Source organism: Salvelinus sp. IW2-2015, linkage group LG4q.1:29 (assembly GCF_002910315.2).
Source record: "Salvelinus sp. IW2-2015 linkage group LG4q.1:29, ASM291031v2, whole genome shotgun sequence".
Lineage (NCBI taxonomy): Eukaryota > Metazoa > Chordata > Actinopteri > Salmoniformes > Salmonidae > Salvelinus > Salvelinus sp. IW2-2015.
Window position 1 is genome coordinate 64951934 of NC_036842.1, and position 11013 is coordinate 64962946.

Sequence of the window (11013 nt, forward strand, 5' to 3'; positions counted from 1 at the left end):
GTAACTCTGGGTCTTCCTTTCCTGTGGCGGTCATTCCAAGGGAAGCTGGTTGAGAGACTGCCAAGAGTGTGCAAAGTTGTTATCAAGGCAAAGGGTGGCTATTTGAAGAATCTCAAATATAAAATATATTTTGATTTGTTTAACACTATTTTGGTTACTACATGATTCCATATGTGTTATTTTATAGTTTAGATTTTTTCACTATTATTCTACAATGTAGAAAATAGTCAAAATAAATTAACACCCTTGAATGAATAGGTGTTCTAAAACTTTTGACCGGTAGTGTATAGTCTGACCTATTCAAACTTCAACATAGTGTCAGATATCACCTATCCCTAATTGCAATTGTTAATAGAACAGTGACTGTGTGTATGTGTTCACAAATGCATGAGATGCAGAGAGACCTGGAACTCAACGTATCCACTCAACACATCCACAATGAGGTGATTCCTAATAATACAGTACAGCACAAATGTCCAGTAATAGCAACACCCTTTTCATTCCATGTGTCACTGATGAACTCTGCCTCAACTCTGCCTATTTCTACAGATGGACTGGAGATGTTTTTTTCCAAACGGAAGCCTCAGTTGTTTGCTTGGGAGACCATAATTGGGTAGGTTTTATCTGACCTGTTCAAACTTCAACATAGTACCTGTTTGTGTGTCAGATATGACCTATCCTAACTGCCATTGGTAATAGAACAGTGACTATGTGTGTATGTGCTCATAGAAACATGTACGGAGCCAGCAAGATGATGTGATGAAGTCCAGGATACACTCAGCATCAACATTTTACTAGGCTCTTTTTTTATTATAGAATTGAGTGGAATCAGTCAATATCAGGAGGGAGAAACCCTGTGTATTCTGCACCAGGATCAGGGAACTCCTGTTGTATACGGGACACTGCACAGGAAGGTATGACCACCCTGACATGTTTTCTAAGGTAGCCCCATTATCACCAGACAACATGCTGATAGGCACAGTATCTGTATTGGCTGGGAATGACAATGAAAGGAGCACATTGTTATATTAGCAGAACACTGTTTCTATGGTGTTATATATCTTTGTTTGTTTTATTTAACTAGGCAAGTCAGTTAAGAACATTACAATGACGGTCTAGGAACAGTGCCTTGTTCAGGGTCAGAATGACAGATTTTTACCTTGTCAGCTCTGGGATTTGATCTAGCAACCTTTCGGTTACTGGCCCAATGCTCTAACCGCTAGGCTACCTGCCACCCCATAAAGGGTTGTTTATTCTACATGGACATTTTACTACATTTGAAAGTTATCAAAACACTTAGTTTAGAATATCTACATAAATTCAGCAATTGCATTCTTCTCATATTACTCTGTAGGCTAAATGACCTATTCAAAGCTTCCTCCGGCATCTCACCATACATCTCCCTGTAGTTATTGAACTCAACCTGCAGGAGGTTTGTTTGTAGTGATTGAGTGGGGGGAAACAGCTGCGGTCAATGTTCTGACAGATGGGTGAGTCTTGATGGTGGTAAGGACACAACCAAGAAACACCCACATCAAACCACACCCCCAAGCCAACTCACATTTGGCTTCTGCCATGACCACCAGCATTTCTTGAGGAGCAAGCCAAAACATTTGGCCAAATCAGCAGGTGCAGTTCCCCTCTAAGATTTAAGATTTCTGTACAGGATTTATATATGCAGTACATGTGATGCAGTACATGTTATGAATTTGCAGTCAGGAACTTTTTAATATGAATTGAGCAGGAAACAGTTGAGAGGACCACTCGTAAAGACTAACCACTAAAAATGACCTATTTAATATCACACACACCCTCCTTTACTGTGTTGAGTGTCCACTCGGTAGTATTTATGACTGTGATAAGGCACCTTACCCAACAAGGGGTAAAACTCATTGGAATGCGTGATTCATAGTCTTCCTGTAGTCTACATGGATGCTATGGCTTCATATGTAGCACTCAACACTTAATAGATAGATAGATAATTAGCATTTCTTAAATAGCAGAAATCTGTCACACAAACACACACTCGTGCACACACACTTGTACCCAAGCACGCATACACACACATTCTGACTTTTCTGATAATGACACACATTCAATGCCCTATGCCTCATTCTTGCCATTTGACAACCTCAATCAGGAAGAGAAGCATCCCTGACACAACTTTATCTCTGTCTCCATTTCAGACCCAGTACATCTGTACTAATATACACTTTCCCTTTCCCCATTGATAACCATCTATGTATCTCTTAAGTTGCAGACAATGGAGGATTTCCTACCAACTTTCCTTGAGACTATTTTTTGTGTTTGTGTCCAGATGTTAGTGAGACTGACTGAAGATTAGAAATGGGAAAAAGAGGGCAGAGTAACTGTGTGAGAAAAGGGTTGGGCCTGAGAGACAGAGGCCACACAGAGATCATGGCAGGTTCAAAACTGTAATGGCTCAGTGTTTTTAACAGGATGGGTGAATACTTTGTTACATAATCAACTCCGCTGTTAGCAAAAAGTACTCTGCTGACCAGAGTACTTAATAGTTAAACTGGTGCACTGTGTCCCGGTCCACTAGTTCTCTAATAAGTTAGTTTTGTACCAGATTAACAAAGGTCTTTGGGTTTTTTCATTTTAAGACCCATGAAAACATATGCTATACGTTCAGTGTTTGTGTAGGCTTTGAAAATCCTGATTCAGAATCAATTACTTTTCCCTCTATATAAAAAAAAAATTGTGAAAAAACAAAAACAGAGAACATTTTAGCCTTTGAGGGCCCAGGGCAAATACTACAGAGGGGGGAGGTATAGAGTCATAAACACTCCTCCATCCCGAGGTTGGCATGTCGTCAGGGGTCAATGCACACAGGACACAGAGGCTAAGTAAAACAATCAACCACCAGTGTGTAACTGACTGGTGTCAAACACTGGTCACCAACTATCCACACTCCAACCATACATATTACCTCTTGGACGCATACACTTAAGCAGATGTTATAGCGGGTGCAGTGAAATGCTTGAGTAGCCAGCTCCTCAAAAATGCAGTAGAATGTCAAACAAAAAGTCAGGAAAAAAGGAAAATAAATCCAAGAATTATCAGAATGAATCCAAATTACAGTCCAAATAATAATAATCCAAATAACAATCTGTGCGTGTGTGAATGGGATGGATGTACATGAAGATATACAGAACCAGTCAAAAGTTTGGACACACCTACTCATTCAAGGGGTTTTCTTTATTTTTACTATTTTCTACATTGTAGAATAATAGTGAAGACAATTTAAGACATCAAAACATCAAAATAAAATATTTTTAATTTTTTGGGGATATTACATGATTCCATATGTGTTATTTCATAGTTTTGATGTCTTCAATATTAAGGGTAGGCAACAACACATCTGCCACACTGATCCTCAACACTGGGGCCCCTCAGTGGTGTGTACTTAGTCCCTTCCTGTACTCCCTGTTCACCCACGACTGCGTGGCCAAACATGACTCCAACACTATCATTAAGTTTGCTGACGACACAACAGTGGTACGCCTGATCACGGACCACGATGAGACAGCCTATAGGGAGGAGATCAGAGAACTGGCAGTGTGGTGCCAGGACAACCTCTCCCTCAATGTGAACAAGACAAAGGAGCTGATCGTGGACTACAGGAAAAGGCGGGCCGGACAGGCCCGCATTAACATAAACGGGGTTGTAGAAGAGCGGGTTCAGAGTTTCAAGTTCCTTGGTGTCCACATCACCAACGAACTATCATGGTCCAAACACACTAAGACAGTCGTGAAGAGGGCACAACAAAACCTTTTTCCCCTCAGGAGACTGAAAAGATTTGGCATGGGTCCCCAGATCCTCAAAAAGTTCTATAGCTGCACCATTGAGAGCATCCTGACCAGTTGCATCACCGCCTGGTATGGCAACTGCTCGGCATCTGACCGTAAGGAGCTATAGAGGATAGTGCGTACGGCCCAGTACATCACTGGGCCAAGCTTCCTGCAATCCAGGAACTATATAATAGTCGGTGTCAGAGGAAAGCCCCAGAAACTGTCAGAGACTCCAGTCACCCTAGTCATAGACTGTTTTCTCTGCTACCGCACGGCAAGCGGTACCGGACCGCCAAGTCTAGGACCAAAAGGCTTCTTAACATCTTTTCCCAAGCTATAAGACAGCTGAACAATTCATTAAATGGCCACTGGACTATTTACATTGACCGCCCCTCCATTTGTTTTGTACACTGACTCGGTACCGGTACCCCCTGTACATAGCCTCGTTATTGCGTTACTTTGTATTACATATTTTACTTTAGTTTATTTGGTAAATATTTTCTTAACTCTTCTTGAACTGCACTGTTGGTTAAGGGCTTGTAAGTAAGCATTTCACGGTAAGGTCTACACTTGTTGTATTCTGCGTACGTGACAAATAAAGTTTGATTTGATTCTACAATGTAAAAAATAGTAAAACTAAATAAAAACCCTGGAATGAGTAGGTGTGTCCAAATTTTTGACTGGTACTGTACCTTGAATGATATGCACAACAATAGAGATATTAGAGTGAGCTCCGTTGAGTATATCTAAGCACTATACAGTATATGAATGTGAAGTGACCAGTGTTCAATGTCTCTATATACATAGGACAGCAGCGAAGACAGAGAGTGTGTTTGTGAGTCTGTATATTTGTGAGTCTGTGTATAATGTGTGTGTGTTGTGTGTGTGTTGTGTGTGTGTGTGTGTGTGTGTGTGTGTGTGTGTGTGTGTGTGTGTGTGTGTGTGTGTGTGTGTGTGTGTGTGTGTGTGTGTGTGTTGTGAGCGGAGGTGTATGTCAGTCAAATGTATTTATAAAGCCCTTTTTACAGCAGATGTCACAAAGTGCTTACACAGAAACCCAGCCTAAATAAACCTCAAACAGCAAGCAATGCAGATGTAAAAGCACAGTGGCTAGGAACAACTCCCTAGAAAGGCAGGAACCTAGGAAGAAACCTAGAAAGGAGCCAGGCTTTGAGCACCTGACATGGTCCTATGTGTGTGTGCGAGAGACTACGTGTGTGTGTGGCTTGTGTGGATTTTTTGTGTGAGTGTATGTTTGCAAAAAAGTGTCTACGGTGCAGGTAGGGTTGCACAATTTTGGAGAATATTTAGAAGTGGAAACTTTCTGTGGGAATATATGGGAATTAACGGAAATATATGTAAATTAATATTAATACCATTTACATGTAGATGTTGTTTGCATTGGATATATTTACCATACGGAGACAGAAACAAACCTTTTACCTTATCATAAATAGCACATTTAGACAAAAAAATATTTAGTTACGAATTTAACTTTTAATTAAATGAATTGACTCTTCACATTGGATGATTTCACTGACAACAAAGAATAGGGAATATTGAATGATCCACAATGATCCATCCCAAAAACGTTTTTCAATATACATCTGTAAAATAATAGTCCAGAAACTAAAGTTTGGTTGTTTTCCTCTCAGGCTTCCATGCCTTCTCCCTGGACTCCTCATTGTCCACCTTTTGAACATCAGACTCTGAGGCCTCATCTCAACTGTGTCTTTCCAAACCTTGAGGATGGCTCGTTGTCAGGCTCAAAAAGCTCACATTTTCCCAAATGGCCACAAGTTTTTCACACCCTTGTGTTGGTCAGCCTGCTGCGTGCTTTGGCGTGTGTGTCCCAAACAAGGACCAGTTGCCGCTCTGAGGCGGCTATGTTTGTGGGATTTTAGAGGATGAAGGAGGACAGGGAAAAGAGCCTCAGATCACAAAGTCCATCCACCAGGTGGCTGATGAGATATGTTGGCACGACTGCCATATTGCATCTCCATCCAAAGCCCTTGCTTGGAAGTGTACTTCGCAAGCTGCAAGAACCTTGCCCTCATCCAGGCCAAGGTAGCGAGACAATAAGGATGACACCATAGCCTTGTTGATCTCTGCACCAGACAGGATAATCTTGCAGCGATACTTGGGGTCCACATGTACACTGCGGCGGTGTATGGGCTTCAGGCAGAAGTCGTCACGCTTTTTGATGTACTTCAGAAACTGCAGTTTCCCTCTGCTTGGAGCACAAGTGAAGAAGGCAGGGCATCACGGATTTCTTCTCTTACATCTGCGAGCAGAGTCTGAACATCAGACAGGATTGGAATTGTCTCCCTCAATCAGTCGCTGGTACTGCTATAGGTTTTAGGAGTTTCAGGCTGCTTACCACTCTCTCCCAAAATACATCAATCCAGGAGGATCCTCTTGATGGGGCTGTCCATGTCGGCATACTGTGATATGGCCATTTCTTGGAGGGACTCCTTCCCCTCCAGGAGACTGTCAAAATGATGACAACACCACCCCAGCAGGTGTTGCTGGGCAGCTTCAATGTGATGCTCTTATTCTTCTCACTTTGCTTGGTGAGGTAGATTGCTGCTGTAACTTGATGACCCTTCAACAAGCTAACCATTCCGCTCTCTTGTAGAGTGTATCCATTGTTTTCAAGTGCCATGATGTCCTGAGGAGCAGATTCAATGCATGAGCAGCACAGCTGAGCAGCGTTCATGTTCGCAGCATTGTCTGTCACCGATGGCAAAGTACCTTCTGTGGTCCAAGGTCATCGATGACTGCCTTCAGCTCATCTGCAATGTAGAGAACTGGTGTGTCTGTTGTCCTTGTGTCTGTGCTCTTGTAGAATACTGGTTGAGGGGTGGAGATTAGTTCATTATTCCGTTGCCTTCAAATTTTGACGCACCCATCAGAGGATGATTGTGCAATACTGTCTGCTTTCTCTATGATTTTGCTTGATCTTCACTTGAACTCTGTTGAACTCTACATTCAGCAAATGAGTAGATAAAGCTGTCTGGTGAAGGGTTGTATGCTGGGTGAAAGAACATTCAGAAATCTCTTCCAATACACATTGCCTGTGAAGCATCAGAGGTGAACCAGTTGCATACACAGCTCGAGAAGAGATTCATCAGCAATTCTCTGACTACGTTCCTCCATTGAGTCAAAACTTCTGATTCCAGGAGGACCATGAGCTGTTGCTATCGATAAGGTTTCTGATCATCATTTTCAGGGACTTTTGTCAGAGGTTGCTTGTTGTGAGCGCTGAGGGAATTGTATGCACTTGGCCAGTTGATTCTGTATCTTTGTTGCATTATTTCACATATGACTTGGCACAGTATTTGCAAATGTACACAGCTTTTCCTTCTTACATTAGCTGCAGTGAAATGTCTCCACACATCAGATTTCCTGTAAAGATGAGAAAAACATTTGTAAAAAACCCCAGATACAATTAATGTACAGATAATAGTTAGAATAAACAAACTCATTTGAAAGATAAATGTTTTTAAATGAACATGTATGGAAACAGGTGAATTAACACTCCTCAGTAACAGGCTCAAGCAGGCTTAAACTCACCTAGTAGCAAAAACTAACTTGCGGAAATTGTTAACAAGTTAGGAAATGATTTAAACACATTTTATAAACGGCGAGACCCAAATGCAGACACAGGAGGCAGATTTTGGAGGTCTTACAATGTTTATTAATCCAAAGGGGACAAAGAGAATGGCCGTGGACAGGCAAAAAGGGCAAAACCAGATCAGAGTCCAGGAGGTACAGAGTGGCAGACAGGCTTTGGTCAAGGCAGGCAGGCGGGTAAAAGTCCAGAAACAGGCAAGGGTCAAACCGTGAGGACTAGAAAAAAGGAGAATGCCAAAAGCTGGAAAACGGGAAAAACGCTGGTTGATTTGGAAGCATACAAGACAAACTGGCACAGAAGAGACAGGAAACACAAGGATAAATACACTGGGAAAAATAAGTGACACCTGGGGGGGGGGGGGGGTGGAGACAATCACAAGGACACGTGAAACAGATCAGGGTGTGACAGTACCCCAGGGGACGACACCTGCGTCCTACCTGGGCGCATACCTGGTTGACCCGGGGTGTCTGGCGGTTGGAAATTGGCGGTGAAAGTCGCGGTTCGAAGAAACCCTGCCCCGTGGTCAAACCTTCAGGAGGCGTCTCACCGCGTATACGCTGGCTACCAATAACACCAGGGGGGAGGGATGGGCCTGGAGACAGAAGACAAAGGACAGTGAGACACAGGCTTAATCCTAGACACATGGAAGGTAGGTGAATACAAGGGTACCTGGTAACACAAGACGGACAGCAGTGGAACTTAGGACTTCGGAGATGGGAAAAGGACCAATGAACGGGGAGACAGCTTGCGGGACTCTCCCCGAAGGGGCAGATCCGAGTTGAAAAGCCATACCTTCTGCCCAATGCGGTAGCGGGGAGCAGGGGTCTGGCGCCGGTCCGCTTGTCGACGAACCTGCAGTTTGGTCTTGAGAATAGGCTGGCCCTGGCTCTTCTCCAGGGTACGTCAACAGCGGCGGACAAACATCTGGCCGAGGTATGCTGACCGCCTGCTCTTGTTCAGGGAAGAGTGGAGGCTGATACCCCATGGCGGCACTTGAAAGGGGAGAGTCCAGTGGCAAAATTGGGAAGAGAACTGGCATACTCCACACATACCAGTTGACGGCTCCAGGTAGTGGGGTTAGTTGAGACCAGGCACCTTAAGGTGGTCTCCAGGTCTTGGTTGGCTCGCTCCGACTGACTGTAAGTTTGGGGATGGAATCCGAATGACAGGCTGGCAGACGACCCAATAAGGGTGCGAATGCCTTGCAGAACTGAGACAAGAACTGAGGACCCCGATCGAGACCATGTCTACCGTCGGAGTCCATGGATCCGGAAGACATGCTGCACCATATCTGGTCTGTCTCCTTAGCAGAAGGTAGTTTGGGGAGAGGGATGTAATGGGCGGCCTTGAGAACCGGTCGACTACTTAGAATGACAGGTGTTGCCATCGGGAACGGAGGGAGCCCAGTGGACAAAGTCCAGAGATATATGAGACAGGGACGATTGAGGAACCGGGTAGTAGCTGCAGGAGGCCAGAAGGAGCTTGCCGTGGAGTCTTGTTTTGAGCACACAAGTGCATGTGGTGATGAAGGCATCAGGGACTCATTTTGGGCCACCATAAACGTTGTCGTAGGAAGGCTAGTGTACGACTGGACCCTGGATGACAGGTCAGCCTGGAGGAATGATCCCATTCTAGGACCCGGGATCAGACTGGGTTAGGGACAAACAGCCGGTTAGCCGGCCCCCTTCAGGTCCAGGTTGGGAGCGTTTTGCCTCGCGAACCAGGTTCTCAATACCCAATCCACAGTGGCAGCATGCATGAGTAGGAGAAATCGGTTTTGGGAAGTTCGAGGGTGGGGCAGAGCGAACTGTATAGGCGGAGAGAGCATAAGTCTTCACATTTTTGAACCCAGGACGGTAGGAATGGTAGTTGAATCTGGTAACGGAGGGTAGCCCAGCGCGGCCTGGCCTTGAGATTGAGGCACTGGGCTGAATGGAATATTCCAAGTTATGTGTCTGGATCCAGGCCAGGAATGGCTGTTCTGCTCGCTTCCACGCAGATGACTCCACTCCTCCACAACGCATCTTTCACGCCAGGAGATCTCTCAGTTGCGCAAAATCGAGTCAGGTTCGTTTTTGAGCTAGGAATGTTGAGTGAGCGATGGGATAGGAAGGCACAGGCGATGAAGCTTCTGGGTTTGGGAAATCGCTGGCGTAGCAGTGTCAGAACGTCTTGTCTTTGTCTTGTCTCGTCCATGTATATCTTTTTCTTCGCATTCTTTTTAAATATTTTTCCTATTTCTAAACCTCACTTCAAAAATACTCTCCTGCAACCGCTTCACCCAATGTGGTGTGTATCTGGTTTTTTTTCTAAAAGTATTCTATTTACTCCGAACTGTATTACCTCACTGAAGCTACTAGCTAACTACCAGCTATCAACATCAGTCGCGCTAACCTTTAAATCGGAAAGCTCTTGCAGTTCGTAATTTACATTTACACTTAACATTTAAGTCATTTAGGCAGACGCTCTTATCCAGAAGCGACTCTACAAGGTTGTTTATACACGCGTTTTCAAACCAGAGCATACGGACTTATTTTTTACTCTCATATCCCTGGATTCCTATCGCAAAACTCTGAACCCTTCCATCCTGGATCATGGCAAGCTAGCTAACCGCAACCCGGGTTGAACTACTCTGGCCTAGACGTTCCCATCCCGGAGCACAAGCACCAACAGCCTGGGGCAGCCCATGCTAGACCAATCTCCCGTTAGGCCTTTTGGCTACTTCTGGAAGCCCACTCCTCGGCTTACAATATCCGACCCCTTCTACTGGCGGTACGGGTCACGGAACCCCGCCGATCCTTCACCGACTGGATACACGACATAAATCTGCCCGAGGTCCAACCAGGCCCACCATACGAGGCGTGACGTCCCTGAAGGCCATTCTGCTAACCCGCCGCCCTGCTAGCTATCTATAGCATATTGGACTGTTAGTGATACCGGCGCCAGTTTCTTCGGACCACAGATACCATTTGCAATTGACATTCGACCCTTCTCTACTTGGAACCCTACTTAATTCCAAACTGGTCTATTCGACTACCCCGCACGGGAGGCAAAAAAATAATTACTTTCCCCCCATCGACGACGTCCCTCTATAGGCCCCTTATCAGCTTGCTAGCCCCGGCCTAGCTAACTGCTTACTTTGCCTAGCACTGGCCTGCTAACTGTCTGAATCGCCGTGTCCAGCCAGCCCAAACCACTCACTGGACCCATATGATACTTGGCTACGCATGCCTCTTCTCTAGAGATATGAATATGCTTGTCCATTCTTGTCCTGCGTTACTGTACTATATATCACTGTAAGCCTATGCCCTGCTCATACTGCTTAACCACCATGTTGTTACACTCCCACATATCGATGACATCATCTGGTTTAAAACGTCTCTAGAAACTATAATCTCTCTCTTCATTACTCAATGCCTAGGTTACGCCAATGTACTCTCTTCTTCCATACCAACTTTGTTGTACATTTGCCTTGAATCTATGCCTATCGTCCCAAGCAAACACTGCTCCCTGGTATTCATACTAGTTTCAGAAGATGCTAGAGACGGCAGTTCTAATAGC